This window comes from Mirounga leonina, unplaced genomic scaffold (genome assembly GCF_011800145.1).
Source record: "Mirounga leonina isolate KUSES-001 unplaced genomic scaffold, KU_Mleo_1.0 Mir_125, whole genome shotgun sequence".
NCBI classification, from domain to species: domain Eukaryota; kingdom Metazoa; phylum Chordata; class Mammalia; order Carnivora; family Phocidae; genus Mirounga; species Mirounga leonina.
This window is the reverse complement of record NW_023270305.1, coordinates 33,245,077-33,270,216: the sequence shown is the minus strand read 5'-3', so window position 1 is coordinate 33,270,216 and position 25,140 is coordinate 33,245,077. Positions and strand designations below refer to the sequence as shown.

The 25,140-nt window shown below is 40.1% G+C and overlaps 1 pseudogene; it reads left to right on the top strand.

Annotated features, from left to right (window-relative positions):
• LOC118007536 overlaps positions 1 to 22,641 on the top strand; it is a 64,271-nt pseudogene extending 41,630 nt beyond the window's left edge.
• The last annotated feature ends 2,499 nt before the right edge of the window (positions 22,642 to 25,140 follow it).

Genomic DNA, 25,140 nt, shown 5'->3' with positions numbered 1-25,140 from the left:
TGCGGCCATAAGAAAGAACCCCCAGCTGGAGGTGGGACAGTTGGTAGCAAGGATGCACTGAAGATGTAGCCCAGCAGGCAGATAGCTATGTAAATAAGTAACCTGACCTCTCTATCCCTCTGCACTCTGACATATCATTACCCCTTGGCTGAATCCAACCATAAGCCGGAGGGCAAGGGCAGCCTATTAGTGCCATCCGTAGAGGCTGGCTAGGGGGGCCCAGAGAAAGGAGGAGGAGATAAACAAGTGAATCTGGAAGAGCAAACAGAATAGACAGCCCAGAGCAGAAAGCAAAAGTTATACCAATTTTGAAGCTTAAAGAATGAAACTTGAAATAAAATTTGAGCTTGAGAAAAGCCCACTTTGGCTCATCACTATGTTCAGAAAAAAATCTAAGGTCTGCTGCTTACTGGAGACCTGACAAAGAGGTGAAGATGAAGGCTCAACATAAAACATTCTTCAGTGGTTACACAAAATCAATGTAGTAGCAACAGCTTCATACTAATCACAGAGCTGCCAGAGAATTTTAGGCCTTTCAGTGCCTCAGAGTTACATGCAAAGTGCCCAGTGGTCTGCCCCACCATGATCCCTATGTCTGTCATCATCTGTAAAGCTAACCAGAGGAGACAGCTCCCAGATGTTCTGTAGAGTCTATTCTGGAGACTTGCTCCATCACTTCAGAAGGGGTTCTGTGTCCAATTCACTTGAGAAACCTTAAGTATTATATTTCTGGTTTGAAGATTCCTAAAGCAGATCAGAATTCTAAAGTTTCTAAGAACTTCCAGTGTGGTCCAAATACTGTTTTAGGTTTTGGAGCCAGATGACCTGGGCTTCCACCGAATCTCTAATTCACTCCCTGTGTGGTCTTAATATCACGAAGTTAGGTTCCTCCACACATGAAGCAGAGACACTTAACTGTACTTACCTCATACAGTCATGGTGAAAATTAAATAAGAAAACTTTTCAAGTGTATCTTGATACGGTAAGTACTCAAACATGGCAGCTGGTGGCCGGCAGTACTAGTAACGTTAGTATTGTTATGATTATCCCTACCTGTTTAATTTAACCCAGAGATTTCCCAAAGGAACCTGAGCAAATCGAGCTCACACTCTAGTATGTGTTAAGATCATATGGGGTTAAGGGGCGCCTGGGTGGCTCAGTTGGTTAAGCGACTGCCTTCGGCTCAGGTCATGATCCTGGAGTCCCGGGATCGAGTCCCACGTCGGACTCCCTGCTCAGCGGGGGGTCTGCTTCTCCCTCTGACCCTCCCCCCTCTCATGTGCTCTCTCTCTCCTCTCATCCTCTCTCTCAAATAAATAAATAAAATCTTAAAAAAAAAAAATCATATGGGGTTAGTATACTTTGCTAGGACATGATACTTAGGAAATCCCAACCTGCATTTTCTCTCCATGGAAGGCAGTGGGTTTCCAGAGCAGACCTTTCCCCAGCCTTTATCACCTGAGAATCTTGTTAAAAGACAGATTCTGATTCAGTCACTTCAAATGGAGCCCAGATTTCTGCATTTCTTACAAATACCCAGGCAGTGCTTATGGTGTTGGTCCCTGGCCCCTGCTCTAAGTGTCAAAGTCTGAGATATGCTTGCTCCACTTGAGACGAGAGAAAAGGACTTTTTTTTTTTTTTACTACTCTTGTTCCTACAAAACTGAACCTCTAGCTCTGGGAATTGGTGTCAGAGGACAGTGTTTGATGTATGGATTAAATCCAAGAGAGTAAGCTTCTGGAGCAATTTCATGAAGGAATAGGATTCCAGGAGGTAGGAGACAGAGGCTCACAAAAAGGAGAGAAAGAGATGCCCCAAAGACAAACTTGTATGTATCCCAAGTATCACTTTGCCTAGACCAGCTTTGAACTAAAGGAAGAACCCCCACATGCCCACAACATTCACCACGCAGAACCCAAACACCACCCTTCCCCACGTGCACTTTGATCACAATATTTTTTAAATAGTATCTGTCTTGCAAAAGTTTAAAAAGCAGTAAAAATCATGCGTTCTCTGCATTATGCTGGAAATGACACTGAAGATATAATGGATGGTTTACAGAAACTGAGCTCATTCTCTTCAAAAGACAAAGTCTATTAGCATTTTTTTTTACCTCACATCATGATGGCCTTTCCACAAACAAATGGAAAGCGTTGGTCTCCATGTACATGTGGGCAGGAATATTAACCCAGACTGCTGCGACTGCAGAGTTTTTAATAAGAGTTAGAAAAAGGAAGCTGATGGCGGGGTCGTTTTTGTCTGCTCAACACAAGAAACAAAGGCAAGTTCACTATTTCAGAACCAAGCACTCAGGCTGTGCTCTTTAAAACCTGTGCTTTGCTCTTGTAAATCTGGAATCAGTAACATCCCCAAAGTGCTCCAGGAGCTACCTTAGTTAGCCCGTGCCTCTGCTCTAAATGTGCCAAGTTGTCTGATGTCTCTTCCTTCAGAGCCTCCTAAGGCTTTTATTGTGTCATTTCTAGAAACCAACAGAATGCCCTTCACACATGCTCTCTGCCAAACAACCTACTCTCCTCAGTCTCTTCAAGACCTGGAGAGGCTGTGACACATGGTGACGAGGACTAGCCTCTAGGATTGGATAGAGCAGAGTCTGAGGGCTCCCTCCCTAGTTATATGACTTTGGGTGTGTTACTCTACCTCAGTGAGCCTTAATTCCCTCATCTGTAAAGTGACAATAATAAATGTGGCCCCATCTTGGTGTTTCTCTAAGTATGACAAGTTTGCTAATGAAATAGTATTCACTGCCTGAGGACAAAGCCATTCATTCATCAAGTCAAAAATATATTGACTGAAATGTCACTGTAACGAGGTGATATAAGAGAAAGGGGACTCTCTCAGTGGAAGCTTCCCAGTGATATTTATAAGGATTTTTATAGCTTTTACGTATAGTTCCTGACCATTGCTCCACAATTCAATCTAATTTATGTGAAGCATGTTTTGTCTTATCTAAGTGGTAGTTGTTTTTAATGATAAGAACCATACCCTTATGGCTTTTGTAATCTCTACCCATCATATCTAAATAGATTAGTTACTTGACAAATGCTTTTAAACTCCAAAATTGAGTCAGAAGAGGAGGTAAGAATAGAGGGAACAAAAGTAACTACTCTAATTCTCTTCCAAATTACCTCATTTTTGTTTATTCTCACAACATCTTGGTAGAAAAGATATAATAAAAATATATGTATATATAAATCTTCCTCGTTCCTTCCTTCCCTTCATTCATTCTTTCATTCCTTCTTCCCTCCCTCCCTATTCTCCTTCCTCTCTTTCTTTCCTTCTTTTCTCCCTCCCACTCTCCCTCTCTTCCTTTCTTTCATCTTTTTTCATCAACGAGAACTCAGAGACTAAGAGAGCAAATGAACAGGTACATGCAAGTATGTAAAACTGCAAAGTCCATGTTCTACTTATCTCCTCATATTGCATACTGAATAAAGACCCAATTATGTAATTTCTGTGAAAGATACAATGGTACTTAAGGGGAAATAATTTCTACTCCATCTCTAAGTAAACTAAAGTACCAGGCTCTTGGTGATCAGTTTCCTCTAGTAGGAAGTATCTAGGTACCCAAAGGATTTCCCTGGATGATCTTCCAGTCTATGTGCAAAGAAGATGCAGTCACCACACACACACACACACACACACACACACACACACACACATTCTGCATCACAACCAAAGAATCCAGAATAGTAATCACAATAGCACAGTTCAGTAGAGAAATCTTTTGAAAGGAAGTGAACAGAGAATGTGTTAATTGCCCTTGGAGTATGACTGACCAATAACTGTACTTGACTAGGAAAGACCAGAGGGGCTCAACCTTCAGCCCTACAAGAGCCTTAACATGTATCTTCTTGACAGAATGACACAGCCAATTAGCTTTCCACTCTGTTCCATGGAATGCGGTTATACAACCTACAACGAAAGGAAGGAAACTAGTCTTTAATTATCTACTTTATGTAGGGTAAGATATGTCACTTACATTGTTTTAGTTAATCCTTACAACCATGCTATTAAAATAAGTCCTAGTATTTCCATTTCACACATAAAATACAGACTCAGAGATACTGTGATGTGCCCAAAGTTTAACAAATCACACAGCAAATATTCAAATCCAAATTCCTTGACCTAACAACCCTTATTTTTTTTTCACTATATCACTGAATCAAACATGAGATATGGTCTTTTATACAGAAGTGAGCCACTTTTGATTTGCCATTTTAAGCCATGTGCCCCCTGGTTTGAGAACAAGTGACCTCAAGCCATATACCCCCACACACCTAATCCTCCCTTTAGATAACCAAAAGCTCACTAATGCTGAAGAAGTTTAGAGAATAATCTGAGTGTTGGGAGAAGTTTAGATTAGAGTTTCCCAAAAGTGAACTGTTCATGATCTTCGCAATATTATACCATATCCTCATTCCAACTGTACCATTTTTTCTATATTTTTGTTTCTTTAGATTAATTTATTTTATCTAAAATTAATATGTTTCCAAAGAAAACTTTATATTACCACCACAAATGGAATATCAGCATCAACAAATTAATTTCATGGTAATTAAAATCTGGGTACTCCTTAATATCATCATGCTTGCCATCAAGAGAAGGCTTACCACACTTTAGAAAATACTGCTTCAGGCAAATCTGACTCACTTCAGGAATAAATCACAACCTTAACTCATTTGCATCTCACTTTAGTGGAATTACTCAGCTGGCATATTTCAGTATTAAAGAATGTGCCCTTTTGAAATTCAATCCTGGTTTCCTTGGTCAAGATGAAGAGCTGTCTCCTTCCTTTTCCTTTGTCTTTCTCAGTCTCTCTCATAATGGCTTTATTGAGGTGTAGTTCACATACCATAAAATTGACCCATTTCAAGAGTATAACTCAATGGTATATGTTGGTTTGCAGTCCTCTCGGGAGCTTCCAAGGTGTGATCTGAAACTGGCCCCCAAAAATGGAAGACAGGAAGAAAGTAAAGAAAGAGGCAGGCCCCTCCAGATTGATAGGTAGCAGTTTTAATAAGCAAAGGGAACTTACATGCAAGGCTTATTTGGGGCTATAGCAAGACGAATGGATCCCTGCACCCCCTCCAAATCTTAAGAATTTGCAAAGAAGCCCTAACTAGGCTCAGTCACATATACCATGTAGGTGTTGTCAACACAACATCACCACCTCAAGGCTGTATCCTTGGAGCAGCCCCTGGAAGCAGGAAAGGCAAGCAGAACCCACATTCCAGGACAGGGGTGGGGGTGAGAGCCTCTAAGTGCCCAGATCCATATCCAGCTCATGGGTCAGTCAGCAGTCATGTCTTTTTGATGACATTTCCCAACAGTATACTCACACAGTTGTACATTCATCACCGCAATCCATTTTATAACATTTTCATCACTGTAAAAGGAAACCCCATATCCTTTATTAGCCATTCTTATTCTCCCACTACACCCCAGCCCTAAGCAACCACTAATCTACTTTCTGACTGTATGGATTTGTATGGAATCATGCAATATGTGACCTTCTTAACATTTAACGTAATGTTTTCAAAACTAGCCCATGTTGCAGAATATATTGCTATTTTATTACTTCTTATTGCTGAATAATATTCCATTGCATGGAAATACCAGTTTGTTTATCCATTCATCAGTTGGTGGACATTTGGGTTGTTTTCACTTTTTGGCTATCATGAATGGTGCCATCGACATGTATGTACAAATTTTTATGTGGGTATATGTTTTCATTGTTTTTGCATTATATGCCCAGGAGTAGAATTGCAGAGATGATAAAGGGCCTTAGCAGTGCCTGGGGTTATGTTTTAAATTACCTTTTTGACCTCAATTAAATCACTCAAACATAATTATATTCTGCCTTAATTCACACATTGTAAAACTGGACAAACAAATGCTGCTGTATTTACTACAGAGGGGTCTCCCAAGACAGAAATGATCTAATGGTGAGTGGACAGAGACTGAAGAATCTGGATTCTGCCACCAACCAGCTAAATGTCCATGAGCAAAGCATTTTACCTACTAGCCTCCATTATCTTTATTTGGAAAATCTATCTATCTCTCTATCTGTATATAGCACTACCCCTCAATTTGAAACAAGGTATTATTGTCTCTTATGGTTCTATAGGTTGACTGGACTCCGTTGAGTGGTCCCAACTGGTGTCCCCCATAAGGTTGCACTCAGACAGCTGGGTTGGAGTCATCAGAATATCAGGCATCGAAGATGGCTTGAGAAGTGGCCACCTAGTCTCTGTTTTTATACTTTAGTTCAGGGTAATTTATTTCAGATTCATCTGTACATCAGTACTTTCACATGGTGCATCTTTATGGCCAGGACTGTTAAATAGATGAAAGATGAAAAAACAGAGATTCAAATATGATAACATGCCTGAAAAAAACATGGCTATGAGTATTTAAAAAATCCCAGGAATTGTCCTAATCCTGACCCAGTATTCTTTTCATTACAACATATTACTTTTCGAATTCTAAGGGATCATGGTCCATTACTGAAAAATTTGATAAAAATGCTTTCCCTTTTTGTACCAGAACTTGCTTCCCAGTAATATGCAACAACTGACCTTTACACAGCCCTCTATGATCTAGGTTAAGATTAGATTAAATCTATCCTCTACCTGAGAGCTCAAATACTTGAAAACCCAGTTATCTTCTAAAATGCCATCTTCTCCCAGTTCTCAATCATATGCATGTTTTTTTTTTCTCTTAATGGCCTGTAACTATTAGTCAATGAATGTTTTTAAGAGGTATATTTAGTTATTTTTTCCTGAAATCAAACATTAGTTTTTTGGATCAAAGGCATGGTATTATTATGTTACAGCAACAAATGTGCTGGTTCCCCACACCCCAGTATCTCTCTTCAAGGTGATACAATGGGAGCCAGATGTAACCCTGCATGCACACGTAATTTTTTTCTTTGGCACTATAGAGAAGAATCCCAAAATTATGAATCTGGGAGCTCATATAAGAACTACCACTAAGCTACCACTCTCCTTCCAGAAAGACTAAGACAAATCTTTGCTCCCTACTGTTTTACAATCCTTTTAATTATAAACAGATGGCCCCAGGGATTTTATACCCTTTTGAAATATAAAAACAATACTCCTGAAGATAAATCTCTATCTATGGAGATCTCTATTCAATCACTGTGTCACATCCATGTTTGTCCTTTTTGCTTAGTGTTCTTTGCTTAGAAGGCCATAATTATGTAAAAAATATTTTTCTTTAAGTTCCACATTAGTGTGCCAAGGATTCAGTCTTTAGTACACTGATTATTTCATGCTATAAAATCTGCCTAGTGTTTTTCCTGCACCAGATACTACGTAGATGCTGTTGAATCTTCAGTCTCTCCTTCAGCACAAAAGTGTCCCTTTAGCTTCAGCTTTTCAATCTACATTTGCAGTTGACATCTCCATGAACATGTTTTTTGGGCACCTGAAACCCAATATGTTCTATAATAAACCATCTACCTTCCCTTCCTAAACCATTCATCCCCAACTTTAGACACTTATATATTGGAAATATAGAGTCAAGGAAGTAAAGAGAGACTGATAATCACCTTTGTCTTCTCCAATTTATGGTTATGTCCTTACTTCCTTTTAACAAACATCTACTGGGTACCTTCTGTGTGCCAGGCACTAAGAATCCAGCAGTGACCAAAGGTATCAAATTCCCTGCTCACAGGGAGTTTATTAAAATAGAGAAAGACAATAGGCAGAGAAGAAAATGATAACCTAGTATTACAGATGGAAATAAATGTTTTGAAGAAAAAGAGATCTGGGTATTTCTATTAACTATATCACCATTTCTGTTAACTATATCTATTAACTATATCGCCATTGTATTGGGAAACATCAGCTTTGGCTTCTGACACAGGCTTGGATGCCTGAAACTGAACAGCTGAGTCATACAGGAAAATGATAGACCATTTCAACCTAACAGCATTCCTTAAAAATATGGTTCTGGCCCCAAATATAAACAAGACCCAAATGCATATGCTTTGAGGCATCCAGAGACAGATACTGCCCTTTTCCATCCCCTTCTACTGCACATCTCAAGAGGAGGGTGGCCCCCTGCACACTTGAGTGTCAAGGTGATAGGAGCTGAAGAGACAGGGAAAGGCAGTGAGAACAAAGTAGTTTGGGGCTTAGAGTTTTCATTAACCATCTGCTTCATAATGCACAGAAAGAAATTCACCATATTCAAGTCAGAGAAGCTCTCACCTCACTTAAGCGAGGTCTGATCACATGTTTCCACTACAAAACAAATTTGGCTGGGGCTATTCATAATAGCCCCATCCTGTGCTCACTCATCTTAATATGTAAATGAAGAACTTATGGAACTCTCTAAGAATCATGTAAAAACCATGCAAACAGTGAGATAGATAATAAACATGATAGACAGACAGTGGAGATTAAGCCTATGGATAACTGGTAGTACTATAGGGAAATCTAGAAAATGGGACAGAAGCAATAATCCACAGTAAAATGGAAACAGAAATTCTAGAAGCAAAGAATGAGTGTTAAAACCACAACCGAAGGCTTATTCAGTGTCAAGTAAAATTCACAAAAAGATACCAACATCTAAAGCTACTCTTAAAATAGTTAGATTTCAAGCATAAAGACAAAAAAGTGAACATTTTTAGCTCCTTATGAATATAGACCCTGAATATTAAAATTCTTCATCAGCATTTTGATCCTAAGTATGTGCTACTCATGTACAACCCCGGGAAGAACCATTTGATTTTGAAGTGATCCAGGCAGGGGTGTATATGCAGGGTATTTGGGAATGGAAGAGCAGGGAAAAGCAGGGAACAGTTAATACAATGTATTAATACAGCAGAAGAGTTTAAATATTTAGGAGGGAAATTGCTTCCAGAGGAACATGGCATGAACCAAAGTTGGGAAGGCCGAGAATCTTCAGTAATGGTCTCTTCTCCCCTCTTTTTCACACAACCAACAGCCTCTTCGAAATAGAACGAAAAGGGGTGTGGGGGGGGGAAGATGGCTGGAGAGATAAAGGAGAATAATAAGAAAATACTTGTAAAAAGACAAAGCTGAATTTTAACAGGAGAACGTGGAGCTTTTTTCTAAATTTCTTTTCACTTCTCGATGACAGGTCTTCAGAAGCTGCTGTTCTCCATTTCTCTCCCTTTGCTTTTCACAAGCTAAATCCTAGCTAAATCCAGATGACATGGCAGAAATTGATATTATCTGTAATATTCAGATAAATACTGCTTCTAGAATAGGGAGATGCAATACTGACCACAATTAAGTCTTACCAAGGTTCGGAAAGAATATTAGTGCCTCAAGTGGACAATAGTCTCACACTTTGTCATATCTCCTCAGCAAAATAACCTTTTTTGTTGTTTTTTCATATACTTGCATTTGTAGCCTTTTTCAAATCCTTCATGCTTGAATCTATTTTCTGGATTGAGTTGGGGTTTTTTTGTTTTGTTTTGTCCTAGAATCTGAACATCAATAGTTTCTGACATTTCCCTTAAAACATTGATGCATCTTAGAGTCTAAGTTCCTTTGCTGCCTCTTGAATCTGATTCTGCACTGTGAGAACTGCCCATGAGATAAGGGGAAGCTTTGGTCAGAAATCCTCTCCATCCAGAGCCCAGATGTGTAATTTTCGTAAACAGTATCAATCAATAAACTTAATTGACATTAAGCAGAAGGAAAATAAAGTAAGTTGATGATTTTTAAAAATTTTTGACACGTTGACAATATGTGGTCAAGACCTGAACTTTCTTATAAAAATTATTTTCTTTAAGAATAATGTACCATGAGCTTTCAGCAACTGAGATTTCTGGCCTGGGGAAATTGGCAGAAGAGAATTTTTCCAGAGATGTACTCACCCATATAAAGTTGTATCTTAACTGTAATGCAGGGAGAGAACAGCATGCAGATAGAGCATTGCAAAAGCAATTTCTTTCAGAGAGATCAAAATGTTTCTGTGAAGCTGCTACAACTTCCACTCTAAGGATACAATTGCTTAGTCTTCAATGCAGAAGCACCCACATAAACAAAGCATGTAATAGAGGAGATAGGGGAATGCAAAATAAACACATTAAGGAAGGATTGGCAGAAAAGGCAAAGTTTCCAGAACAAAATCATAAGGAATATTTCCCCTTGCATTTTCCACTAGATTTGATTTCTCAAAGATTTCAGATGTCTCCTCTCATTTGGAGACTTCAACTTTCCTGTTTAGAATCAGTTTTATTGTAGTGAACTTGTTAGGAGTCTGGAATCAACAATCACCAGTGTTTATCCACAGTGGAGACCAAGCGGGAAACCTACACTTCCACCCTCCCACCTCCTCCCACACACACAGTAATGAGGTGCCCCTCCCCCCTCCCCCCTTAGGTGGAGTCAGAAGAGGCCAGTGGAGAGACAAGACTTTCATAATCACCCAGTAGTAATGAGACTACCAGCAGTGCACTGTCAGTAGAAACCATACGCGGGGGCGCCTGGGTGGCTCGGATGGTTAAGCGTCTGCCTTCGGCTCAGGTCATGATCCCAGGGTCCTGGGATCGAGTCTCACATCGGGCTCCCGGCTCAGCGGGGAGCCTGCTTCTCCCTCTGACCCTCTCCCCTCTCATGCTGTTTCTCTCTCGCTCGCTCTCTAAAAAAAAATAAATAAAATCTTTAAAAAAAAAAAAAAAAGAAAGAAACCATACGGGGTATTGGAACTCCCACCCTGCCAAGCAGTAAGTAATAAGACTCCTATCCAAATGTCAACAAAGACTAGGGAACTGGGTTTCTATAGCCACCTGACAATAACGAGGCATCACCCTCCCTTCTGCTGAAGTGGTGTCAGAGATCTTCAGCTAAAAGAAAAGGTTTAAATAGGATCTAGAGTTATAACATAATACAAAAAGCTACAGTTTAAAAAAAAAAAAAAGATTCATCATACGGAGAATCAGGAGGATTTCAGACAAAATGAAGAGACAGTAGGTGCCAATATCAAGATGGCAGGGTTGTTAGGATTGTAAGAGTGCTCCCTACCAGGTGGCACGTTATAATGTTATAATGTAAGAAGTCTTGGACATACAAACTTATAAACTGTTGTGGGTGGTCATTGAGAGCATGTGACCACCAGTTGCCCTTTGAGCTGTCTGTCCCTGGCAATCAGAGGCTCCACCCTCCCCTGTCCTTGGAATGTGCCTTCTGCTTGGGGGGAGGAGGGGCTAATTCTGTTGGCATTTCTCACTCTCAGAAGCTGCCCCAAGGGTAGGCTTCAGGTGGGGAGGTGGTGTTGAGACCATCTGGGCATGATTAAACCCAATTAAGGCCTCTATAATAAAGCTTTAAGATTTGGCCAGTGAGTGCAGAGATCTACTCGTCTTGGGGCTGCCTAAAACGAGCTGCATAGTTCCCTTGATTTTTAAATCAGCCACCTACCTCATCTGGAGTGGCCTGCCTCTTTCTTTGTCCCTCCCTGCCCTGTGCTTTTAAGGGCCGGTTTCAGATAATACCCAGCAAACTCCCAGGAGGTTTCCAAACCAACAAATACATACAAACAAGCAAGCACAAAAGCAATCACATGACATCCTCATTCTCTGTCCTGGTAGACAATGACAAGCACCTTTTGTGAAAGTTTTATTCCCAAGTAACTGTGACAATGTTTTGACAACAGGGCCAGCTAAACTCACAGAGCAGATGCCAGAGTTTTCTGTTAAGTGGGGAGACGCAAGACCAAATGAGTCCTAGATTCATTTTGGAGTGCCACCCAAAAAACTACTGGGCTCCCCAGATTCCGGCAAGAGCAGAGGTACCCTGTACAGTATTTCTAACGACCCACATGTTTGGTCATTACTCATTTCACCAGTGCAAAAATTATTTCTAACATCTCATATGCTAATTAACAAATTGCCTAGTGCAGTGATTCTCACATTAAATGCTCACAGAATCCGCTGGGAGTCATGCTAAAATGCAGACTCTGATTCATTATGTCTGGGTTGAGGGCCTGAGATTCTACATTCTAACAAGCTCGTAGATGCTGCCTGTTAGTGGTCTCTGAACTACACTAAATAGCAAGAGGCTAGTGCAGATTTAGATGGTGATATTGAAGTGCCAGTTTGAGCCTCCTTTGAAATGTAGACTCCTGATTAGGATCTTTAAAATGCTCAGGAACTACCTTTGGAATGTGGACTTGAATGAGATCTATCAAGTGTTAAACAGTTACTTTGGTGCAAAGTTAATTCTCTCACCCACGTACGTACCACACGGCTTATACTGATGTGTTTTAAAGTAAAGTACACACAGTATAATGGCCCATTCAGATACTGTGGGCACAAACAAACTGTCCATTTGGGAGAGAGAGGGAGAGAGAAGGAGAGAGACAGAGACAGAGAGGGAGAGGATAGAGGAATGCCACTACCTGGTATAAAATTTTGTGCAACCTGGGCCCTCCTGGCTCCACTTTCTCATAGCAACCCGAGAATTTCCAATGCAGAGCACAGTAATTATGCATCTGTCTCCTAGCTCAGTTCCCTCAGACATGTCACATATAAGCATTAAGCTGTATTTTTTTTTCCCCAGTGGGGAGAAGATAGGCTCACTGGATGACATTTTATAATGAGCTTTATTTATTAATAGGTTTGCACCTAAAAGCAATGTTCCTAGTTACTGCTATTGGAACCATATATGAATTGCTGTTGTTAGGATCCATCAACATTAAATACAATAGGCTCCCATGATATCAATATGTATTGTTTATACCACTGCCATCTAATCAAATTAGAGGAGTTCTTATCCCAGCCAACTGAAAGTTAATATGTATACTTGTACAGTATAATCTCATAAAATATTATTGCTTTGGTTAGTAACAAATTATATTAAGATATATTTTCTGCCATTAGGTGTACGAAGATATATCCACACATATCTATTGATAGTTATGTTGTGCACTGATACTATCCTGAACGCAGCTCAAAGTCTCTATTTTACTAATGGTCTCAGAGTAGTAATTTTCAACATAATTCAAGGCTTTGACTCTGATTCCAAATAATTCAGAAGCTTTGCATTTGGAATTTTTGGTTACTTCATTCTCATCTCTGATTTAACCAGGTCACTTATGATAGAGACAATTAACTTAGATTAAATTCTAAATTTAAAAAAAAATTGAACTCATGTTTAGAAAACTCATCTTATGTTTGCCAAGCACTTATACTAAAACCTAGGATATAAAGATTGATAAGATGAGGACATGAACCCTTGAGAATGCATTATATGGAAAGGGAGACAGAAACAAATGATAGTTGATCATTGTAATGGGGTAAAGTAAGTGTTGTTGTGAGGTAGTACCAAGTGATGGGTAAAGAATAATGCAGTGGAGGGGTGCTTGGGTGGCACAGTCGGTTGAACGTCTGACTCTTAGTTGTGGCTCATATCGTGATCTCAGGGTTGTGAGATTGAGCCCCAAGTGGGCCTCCACACTCAGCATGGAGTCTGCTTAAGACTCTCTCTCCCTCTCCCTCTGCCCCTCCCTTACCACATTCTCTCTCTATCTAAAATAAATAAGTAAATCTTTTAAAAAAAGAAGAAGAATGCAGGGGAAGGGATAACCAACTGTTTGCATAAATCAGGAAAATTTTCAGAGACACTTCTATTTGCTAAGCCTTGACAGAAGAGCAAGGGGATCGCAGAAAGTTGAGAGGAAGAGGAACATTCTTACAGAAAGAAAACCCATGAACAAGAAAGGCACAAAATTATAAATGGCACCATGTATTCAGAAATTGTCAAGATGTAGTGAGTGGCAGGAATTGAAGCTGGAAAGTCAAACGCTGCCATAACATAAGGAACCTAGCATGCCAAGTTAAGGCATCTGGGCTTTATTCAGAAGGCAGCATTTATCTGAAGAAAGTTGTAAAGAAAGAAAGTGATAGGAAATGCAATTTTGAGGAAGGCAAGTCTGGTAATATGGAGACTTACTTAGAGGAAACATAAGTGAAGACAAGGAGATGAAGGGCAAGGCAAATGCAATAGCTTGAGCAAGACAGATGAGGCTGAATCTATCCAGTGACAATGGACACAGATTCTAGATTCCAGAGGATTATCTTGACAGATGTCTTGACAGGTGAGCGCCTGGATTTGGGGTTGAGGAACAGCCACCCCTTGAACCTGTGTCATGTAAGATAGAGTTCTGATTGTTTGACTTAAAGTCTAATGCTTTCAACCTCCTCCTTTCTTTAATTCTCCTCCCTGAACAAGTTGGGTTCTTAGAAGGTGTTGGGTTGGCAAGAAAATTAACTTGACAGATGAATCATCCTGACCATGACTATTACAGCCCACTTTGCATAACTGCCTTGTAAGATACTGGAATTGTCCTAGGACTCAACTTGAGTTATGTGCCTCTGTATCTTCAGAGAAAAGTTTAGAAGAGGAAATGCAGCTACTGTTAATGGTTGTGTTTGGCTGCATGTAATACTACTGTGAATAAACCACAGGATTATTACACACACACACACACATGCAGAGTTCTGCAGTATTACACAATTCCCAAGAATCTCATACTTATTGCAGCCTTTAGAATTGGAGTCCAGTGTGCCCCACATGCAGAGGGTGCAATGTGAATGGAGCCCCCCAGGGGTCATGTGATGCATTGGTGCTGAGTGAAGCAGGTAGTCCAGGCTGATACAGCTGCTTGAGTTCCATTTTCCTGCTATGCGATCTCTGACATGACCTTGCCTCCTGATTGCAAGGTGACTGCAACTCCAGAAATTGTGTCCACATCCTTGGCATGAATAAAGCCGAAGGAAAATAGAGAGTCTTCTCTAAAGTCTCTGAGACAACCAGCTCAGGAACATTTGCTTGATCTCATGACTAGAACTGAGTTACATTGCCTTCTATAGCTGCAAATGAGTCTAGGAAAATTAGTATGAGGTTGCCCAGAGAAAATCAGAATTCTGTTGGTAAAGAACAAGGGAGTAAGGATATTATATAGGCAGTGAAGTCAGTGTCCATTATACCCAGTAATCGGAATTCAGACACTGTCTGAAGAGACTGAGGATGAGGAGGGGCTGAAGAACATGGTACCCCACACACAATCCAGAATGTTCTCCCTGATTTATCATCTATTATCTTACATATTTTATATATGCGTTTTATTGTCTGTCTTTCCTACTTGAGAATAAGTTTGATGTAGGCAGGAATTTTTCTCTTTCCTTATATCCTGTATTCCCCAATGCTTGGAACTGTGACTGGTACAAAGTAAATACTTAGTGTTTGTTACATGAGTAAATGAATATTCAACCCAGCCAGGGATCAATGGATCTCAGCTCTCCCCTGCAACATGGTGGAAGGGGCATAAGGGAGGAACTACATATGTGCTACTGAGATGTCTTTGTTTACTTTTTGGTGAAATTCTTTAGAACTTTAAAAAGAAACTTTCAAAAAATGGATCCACAAATTAGTTGGCATGGTCTCACAGATACTACTAATTGGATCTGTAGTAAGAAAAAAAAGTCAGAAGGTAGAACTAAAAATAATACAACTTTTCTCAAAACCCATGCAGTTTGGAACAATTCCTTAAGGCAGAAGGGCTCCAGCAGAAAATACAGGGCTAGAAATTGCCACTAGGAGGAGCAGCTTAGAGATCCTTCTTTTCCAAAGATGCCATTATGAAGAGCAGATGTACTCCAGCCAGGAAGACATCTTAATTTGGAGATTTCTGGGGTTCTGTGCCATCCCAAGTGATTACTTTCACAGGAGGAGAATGTTGTCTCTGATTTTCTACTTTGCATGAGTGAGGAGACTCTAGGAATTGATATCCATTATGTACTTGACTGAAAAGAGAAAATGTCACTGTTCCCTCCTCTAACAAAAGGGTCAGTGAGGCCCGGGAGGGGAGCCCTCAGAGAGGAAAGAATTAGAAATACAGGATGAGAATTCCTTGAATAGAAAGATGCAAAATAGAAACTTGACAGTTTCATAGCACAGAAAGTCCAGACTAGGAATTGTAGGAAAAGTGAACAACCAGTGTGTTAACCTACTTCCCTACAGAGTGTGAGGTCTGGCATCCTAAAGATCTACCAGGTGAAAACGCTGGAAATCAAAATCTTCAGTAATTTGAATGAATGATCTATTAATTACCTCTTATGATGGATAGCAATTGCCTCAGTTTTGGTCTGAGACTTGCCTTGAATTAAACTAACCAACTGCAGAGACATGGGTTATAAGGGCAAAACAAAAATTAAAATACCTACCTTCTTATTATAGATGAGTCAACTGAAAGTGTTATACAGTTACTCTGGGATTTCACCTGTGTTGATATTTTAGAGATTAAAAAAAAAATGTATTAGAATAAACTCTGTGCTTGTTAAATTCCATTTAAAATGGCTTTACTGTGTAATTTTATTGATCTAATAAGAAATTATCAGATAATATTTTATAAAATCAAGATCTATCCCTTAAATGCACTTAACATGGTTTCAATAAACAAGAGACATATTTTCTGCTTCTAGGTTCTCAAAAGTTGAAAATAAAAAGTGCAATTTTAAACATAAACAGGTAAGGACATCAACATTGTAGATATAAAAACGAGTTTATAATGCAGATATAATATTAAAGAGATGGCATTTTGCCATTTGAAGAATTCTAAGCTCAGGGAAAACCATGTTCAAATCCCTGAGATGCCATTTCCTCACTGTGTGACCTTGGGTGATGCACTGCGTATTTCTGAAATCCAGTCTCCTAATCTTTGAAATGAAGATCTGAATGTCTTTTTCTTAGTGTTAAGTGATTTAGTGCGAAAACTAGGCAAATATGCTTAGCACTCTGCCAGGCAAATAGCCGTTTCATGATCATTGTTTGTCAAATATGAAACCAAGTAAGTATTAAAAAGGTTGAGGCAAGAGAGTAGAACAAAACCATCCTGGCCAGCCTTTTCTATTTTAAAATAAGACACCTACATATGAGATTTGATGGACCATGAAAAAACCTCCCACCTGGAATTATTTCCCCTCCTGTCACTGCTTTTCAAGTAGAGGCTAAGAAATCTCTCCTGGGTGCAATTACTGGTGAATAAGCCTGAGTCCCAACATAGCAAAAGTAACAGTGTGACCTCTTTCTAGGGATTCATTTTTTTAAAGAAGATTTGGTAGTAGATAAGGGATTTGCTTTTTGATGTTTGACCTCTCCTATTATACTCAGCTCGATTTATTATGCAACCATGATAAGCCCCAGGCTGCTATTCTTTGGGACCTGTGACAGCCTTGAATAAAGTCCAGTATGAATCATGCAAAATGGCTGCTCTGAGTTGCTGTGGATTTAGACCCTCTAAAGAGTTACGTTTCCATCTTACTGATCTATGTGAAAATATTTCAAACAATCACACATGAAAATGTTTCTCCAAAATTCCTTATTGGCTGAGTTGAATATTCTTGCAGTGCAAAGAGCAAAAGGTAAACCTCATACATATTGGGAACAAGTTGTTTCCTAGTAATCAGTCAAGGAGGAAGGATTTCTGGGTTCACTGAGGATTGGCCCACTTCTAACCAGGTCTAGCATTCTAGATATGGCAACCTTGTCTCATTGGCCTCTACTCCCATCTCTTATCCATGCCACCTCCTGATAAATTCAGAGCTCAGAGAATCTTGATTCCAGCCCTTGAGTGGAGGATTCTGCCATGTCACTGCCAAGTTTTGTTTATGCCCCTACCTCTAAAATGATTGACATCTGCTCATAAGATCAGGCATCAACTGAAATCAGGATAAATATAATGCTGGACATTACCTGACTCATACTAGATAAATTTAGAGATAACAACTTAATACAACCACACTCCAAACAACCCCTGAAGAAGAAAAAGGAGATGTCTTAGGATTGGTGAAATTAACACTTTGGGTTTTAGGCAGTCACATCAGTCTCTTTTATGAAGTTTCATTGGTAGGAACCAATGGAGACTATACCTCGTATATTATTTAACACTGTGGCTTTCATCTGAATAAGAGGAGTGATAGTTGGCAACCAACAGACTCTGAGCATATCGACTGGCATGTGACAAAGTCACATGAAGGAAGCAGCATTTGGTATTCCAGTTTGCAGTCATGAATAGGGCAGTGGATTGAATGTCTAGGTCATTCAACCTCAGACTGAGTCCAGGCATGCTTTGGGAACAACTCTGTGACTTTGGAAGTGCCATCCATTATCACATCGCTGTGCCAAAAATTGTTGTCAAGGAAGGAGAGATAGGTCTAAGCCATCCAGCTCTGTCTCATTATCTCACTCTTGGGTTCAAGGGAAGGGAAATACTAGAAAAATTTCAAGGGCAATTGGCCCCTTCAGGCCAGCACTAATAAAAAAGTATTAAATCTCAGTCAGTGGAGATCCCCATGTATCCATCACACTAGGTCCTATTCTTCCTTTTGGAGGGAGGAGGTGAAATCATTTGCCAAAACTAGGTTCAACATGTCTGCAAGTCTCCTAAGACTACTAGTGAAGCAAGATAATCTCCATACCTTTTTTAAGGCTATTGACATTTCTATTAAAAGGTTCTCACAGAAAAAAGCCAGAGTCCCAAAGTCCCCCAGAGATATTCAAGGGATCTTGTCCCTACAGATGCTCCCCTATTTCAACTGCAGGATCCCACAAAAACTGGGCCTGAGTTGGGATGGCTTGTATGTGGCCCATTTCCATTATCCCCCTCCTATATCCACAACCAGCATTGCTGCTCAGTAGATCACGCCTATTCTCAAAGCCCTTTTCTCTGGTTGAGTACTTCATCTTTTTCCCTTCCTGAGATCCCAGAACAAAGCAGAGGCCTAGGTGAACAATGAACTCAGCTTATCATTGTTTGAGCTGCGGCTCTCTGGGCTACTTTGGGAGTTTCCCTGACTCTTTTTAAGAACTGTGGCTCTAAGAATTAATGCAATTTCTAAACAGAGCCTCACAAATTTTACGTAAGTGCTTTATGCACTTGTGAATCACGTATCATGTTTTGTAGGTACCAAGAGGGGTTTGATCACATGCCATCTCAGTCAAGACCCGCTTCATTCTCCCTCTGCCGAGGGTCACAGAAGGCAGAGTAGTAGAGGTGGAGGCCTTGCCCTTGATGTTTGTTGGGTGAGGTGTGCTAAGAAATCAGGTGAAGGGAAAAGATACTTACCCATGGGCAGGGGCCTGGGCACTCTGACTCCCACCAGCTCCAACAACTCACTCTTCCTCACTTCTCATATCCAACTCAATAGGACTTTTGTACCTACTTCTCAGATGGCTCTCAAGTTCACTCCCCCGCCCCTTGCCCACTGCCTTCTGGCCCTTCCAACTAAGAGACTGCCTTACCTCCTATCTGGTTGCTCCTGGCTCCGACTGATATCTTGCTCCACTGCCCAGTCAGTCCTCCTGAAGCATGCTCAAGACCTCTGACGTGTGTCGCCTTTCAGTTTTTATACAAACTCTTTAACCTGGCATATGAGGTTTTCTAAATTCTAGCCTTGCCCTCTCAGCTCTATGTTCTGCTCCTATTCTAGTTCTTATCCAGAGTTACCTACTGCCCCTGTACACAGTGTGCCCTGGACACTCTCTGTTAGTCCCTTTCCTAGAACTGCTGCCTTCTTTCTTCCCTTCTAATGCCCAAATAAATGCTTAGATCTAGATCAAACTCTGGCTCAGCTGTGAAGCATTCCCTGATCCTCTGTCCTGGGACTGCTCACTCTCTCTCCTGTGCTCTCTTAGTAAATCAGACTGCATTTCCCTCTAGTCATGATCAGTGTCCTTTATTTTATTGTTCACTAGATTGGGAACTCAGAGAATGTAAAACTGTTATCTAGTATAACTTAGGATCTGTCATTGCAGGCATAAGAGCCTGGCACAGAATACAAATACGATAAATATTGAATGATTCCACCTGCTGGTCTGGCTTTCCCATTTTACCACCTGGGTGTTTATTTACAGAGACCTTATGGTGTTATGGTTAAGAGTTCAGCCTTTGGGAGCCAAACTATCTGGATTTGAATCTTGGCTCTGTCCCCTCATATCTTTGTTATCTTGAGCAAATTACTGCATGGGGCTAATAATATGGACCTCATATAGTCAACATGAGAATTAAATGAGTTGATATGAGTAAAGCATTTAGAACAGTGCCTGGTGCACAATAAACATTCAATAAAGGTTAACAAGTTCATTTAGCTAAACTCTCTCTCACGCATGTGATCACTGAAGAAAAAGGACAGAGTGGTAAGTTGTACTGGGGTTTTGTTCAAAATGATCCAGGGAGAGAACGGGTCTGGAGAAGAAAAAGCCGGGCAGATTCCACAGTCCAGGACGACAGTGGGCCAGGATGAGGGAGTTTGAGAAAGGGGTGGGTGGGTCCAGAGTCCCAGAAGGGCAAAAAGGTCAGAGTCTGTGACAGCAGCACCATGAACAGCATACAAAATGCCTACCCTCAGGGCATATGGGGCTTGTTGTCTGTTCCATGTTTGCTTTCCCTTCCAATAGGCAGTCCTGGAAACTCAAGCAATAACAAAGTCAGAGGAAACCAAAGGTCTACCTGGGCCCAGGCCCATGGAGGAAAAAACATAGATCTAAATCATCTCACGCTGACATAACCAGAGTGTATGCAGCCCACACATCCCCTGGGCTAATACCCTCTACATTTCCATCTTCTACATCATGCCATGCCTTTTTCTTGTAACCTTCACAGTTATAGGTCACCGCTCTAGGCAACGTATGAGCTGTGAGGAATGCAATGCCAAATGACAACTCTTGGACTCTTCCTTCAGTACCTAGCTCATTTTCTTCTCATAAAACATTCAAAGCACTTAAAATTATTACTTCGTTCCTGAGTCATAATGTTGTTGAAGCTTATAAAAATCATTTCAGTGTTAATTCCCCTGGCTCAACTCTCTTATATTCTTCCTTAGAAGTTGTATATAATTTAACCAGAAAAAGTTTTTCTTTCTCAAAACGAACTGGAGTAATTAGAAAATAGATGAAGAGAGGAAAATGAAATAACTGCTAGGTGAATACAGGGTTTGAAGTTGGGAGTTAGAAATTAGGGCAATCACCTAGTCAGCCTGGTTCACTGACTTCTTTGTTAAAAAATGACCATTTGACCTGGGCCTTTACCCCCCAGGCATTCGCACCATCAACCACGGGCTGAGGTACCATATGCAACCAAATAGAACTATTGGTCTTTTTTACTCTTTCTCGTTGACAACACTGGTCAACCAGTCCGGAAAGTGCAAAAGTCATGCTGAAGACAGCTCAGGCATAATGTATCAAACCAAGAATTCTGGCTTTCTTCAGAGTCCATTTCTCCCTCAAAAGAGCTACTTCAAGTGATGGATGGGACGTGAGGAAGCTGCAAGCACAGCTCCCAGCTATGCCTCCTGGTGAAGGGGACCATGGAGCTGCACCTGAGCTGCTTTTGCAGGAGGCACAGAGGCAGGATATGGATTATGACATTTCTGGGAATAGAGTCTATAAATCTCTCACCAAGATTCTCAGAAAAGGATCATGACTTAGAAAGGATTAACTCATTGTCCCAGAGATCCAAGAGAGAACATCACAAAGGATGTCCTGATATAACATTTTAGTGATTTAAAGGGAAGCTCCAGGATAAACGATTGGTGTCTCTTTTACAAGAGGTGGACACCACTGAACAGGAGACTATTAAGCCAATAGATGACTTCCAGAAGTCATAGAGCATGGGACTAACGCTGCAGAGGACTTAGTCCAAGAAGGAGAAATCCCCAGTCTTGGTGATGTGTGAAAACAGAATGGGAAACTGGGATGCTTTACCAAAAAAGCCTCACACATTCAGTTGGACAGGTTACCAGAAATGACCATACTGGTTGATGCGCCTTGTTTATCTGCTCAGTCAGATAACTCAGTTCTTAACATAGTAAAAGACTACATTTTTAACCATAGTACAGTGGCATCTCAACCACCAGAACACATACAAGAACTAATAATGAACCCTAGAGGCCTCACAGTACCATGGTGTAAGGTGGATGGTGACTTTGGAACCCAAGATTATAGGTACCAATTCCATAAATGTGCTTCCAATCATTCTAAGGACATACTTGTAACCCTGACATGGAACTCACAGCATTGCACAGAGACTCTGATGTTGATGATCGGTTCTGGTAGGGGAGATGACTGATAGGAGTGGAGTGCTTGGAGCATCCCCCAAATATGTCATTCCATATTGGTGCCTAATGAGGGGAAAGCTGGCTTTGAGAGGTACCATTTGAGCAATGGAAGACATAGAACACACCAGAATGATTCTGAATCCAGCTCCAGCACTCCAGTTTATTTCTGTGGGCAGGCATTAGCATTCATAGTTGAAATGCTCTGTAGAAGGATCAAACATTGTGCATTAGTACAAATGTTGCCATTTTTTAAATGGAAAAATATAATCAGCTGCCCAAAGTTACTTCTGGGCAAAGGGGTCATTGGAACTCTCCCATTTGACATTGAATCTGTGACTCTAGGAACCATCAATAAATGACAAAGGCAGAAACTTCAAACTTCAAAGAACTATTAGCTTGAATAACAGAAGTGAATGTTGACTGGTTACTTGATTAATCGTGGGGTTTTCTTTACTTTGGATGCTTGTTTTTCTATCTTGGATGGAAAATGTTAGTATTTTAGATTTTTGGATGACTGGCTTTGGTTTGTGGGGTTTCAACACAGCTGTTCTGAGCCCAGTTTACTTGTCATTGGTAAAAAAAGGTTGGATCCATCTCTCAGGCTATTTGGAAATAGCAAATGTTTACTGGATTCATTTTGGAATATTTTAGCAATAAGATACTTGAATGCTGTGGACAAAATCATAACGCAGTCCATTTTATTTTTAGCATAATGCTAATTACAATATCACATCACAATAAAAATTGAATTGGCCATAGAAGTACAAGTACAGAAAGATCTATACCCTTCCACTGTACTTCTTCTTAAAGCTGGTTATTAGAACTGAAAAAAATAATATTATTTGATTAAATTTCCATCCAAGTCTAGGTAAAACTTAGAATAAAACAATAGGAATAGACCTAATGAAGCCAGAGTTCTGTAATATACCTTACTCTTATACTCCTCACATGAGTATGTGGCATATACTCTCCATATCCAGGTATTTTGTAAGGAATATTGACTTTTTTTTTTAAGATTTTATTTATTTATTTGACAGAGAGAGACACAGCAAGAGACAGAACACAAACAGGGGGAGTGGGAGAGGGAGAAGGAGGCTTCCCGCTGAGCGGGGAGCCCAATGCGGGGCTTGATCCCAGGATCCTGGGATCATGACCTGAGCCAAAGGCAGGCACTTAATGACTGAGCCACCCAGGCACCCTAGGAATATTGACTTTTATCTGATGTTTAATCATCTTAAATCCCAAAACCATTACAATTTTTGCATTTGCATTTTCAAATTCTTTGACCAAATGTCAAAGCATTTTCCTTCACTGTTTCTTTGCCATTTGATTCAAGATAGTCTAAAGGACTTTTAGAGGGTAAAACTACTTATGGAAATAGTATGCACAGCCGTGTTAGCCATTTCACATGTATGTAATATGCACATGTGCATATCAGCCTCAGTGACACATCTGTACTATTTGTAGGATAGGATTTGCAGTCCAGTTTAATATCAGTTTGATAAATGGTGTTTCAGTTGACCAAACAAACATAGGGTAAACATTTGACCTATTTTTTGAAAATTTAAATTTGTGCAAAACATTTGAAGGATTTATTTATTTTATAAATATGGTGGTCTTAACTTGTTATACAAGCCTACAAATTTTTCTTTTTTTTTTTTTTAAAGATTTTATTTATTTATTTGAGAGAGAGAGAAAGCACATGAGAGGGGGGAGGGTCAGAGGGAGAAGCAGACTCCCTGCCGAGCAGGGAGCCCGATGCGGGACTCGATCCGGGGACTCCGGGATCATGACCTGAGCCGAAGGCAGTCGCTTAACCAACTGAGCCACCCAGGTGCCCCAAGCCTACAAATTTTTCTTTGCAATGTGATTTTTTTTTCATTTTAACCAGCTCAAAAATGTTTGAAAAGGCAAGCTTAATTTTTTTGTAGGATAATTTATTTGGGAATTCAAATTCTCTGTTAAATAATCATGATATCTTCCCCTTCCCTTTTTATATAGTAAGTAAGTAGTTATGTTAAGATGTGCTAGATGCCCCTCTGGCCTCTATCCACTGCTTACTCTCTTTTACCACCCCCTCCATCATTCTACCAGACACAGGCTGCTTTCAAGTTAGGACATCCTCACCTATGCACTCTAAAGGGTGTTACCATCTACATTTGTGGTGGAATATTAGAGTTATTGTCCTATACACTAGCGGTCTGAGCAACACAGGAAAATTTGTCACCTAATGCTGAAGAATAGTGCTGAGCACTTTGAGAAATATAAAAATGGCATGAGTCAAGAACTGTTTCAGCCCTCATTCTGGGTTAAGAGAGAATGCTAATGTACTTGGAATAGTACTACTAATACATGATAATGTATTTAAAGGCAACTTAATGTGCTTTCTGCTATAAATGCATCAAGGATTCAAAATAAAAGTGGTCCAGTGATGACTGCACTGATCAAGAAAAGTTGCTTTGAATGAGTTGAGTGACCCTTAAGGATTGATATGATTTGGCTAAGCAGGAGGGACATAGATAATCACATGGTGGCAAGCACAGTAGAAAAGATATACAAACACAAATGAACACAGCACATTTTTGTGAAGATGAGTTTGCTTGGAGTGTATGGTACGAGGTTTAAAGGCCAGGCAGCTCTGGGATTTTTGTTTATTTGTTTTAATTTTTGTTTTTAAAGCAGAGTGATGATATAATGAAATAGATACTTTCATAATGTTATTATGGACCAATGTGGGAACATCTGCCCAATGGATGTGGTGCTGTTTGCTGACAAAGGCTTAGAGATCATTGAGTTCTAGATTGCAAACAAGTGTCTCATCAACAGAATATGGCCCACAGACATTTTGTGTGGCCCAAATAATGATGAACAAATTTGAACCAATGTTTAAAAATTGAAAAATTTCACATGAAAATCTGGATTTCTGAATTCACCTAAAAAATCACATGAGGCACAATACATTCACATCTCTGCATGCAAATAATGTGCCATGACAGAGGGC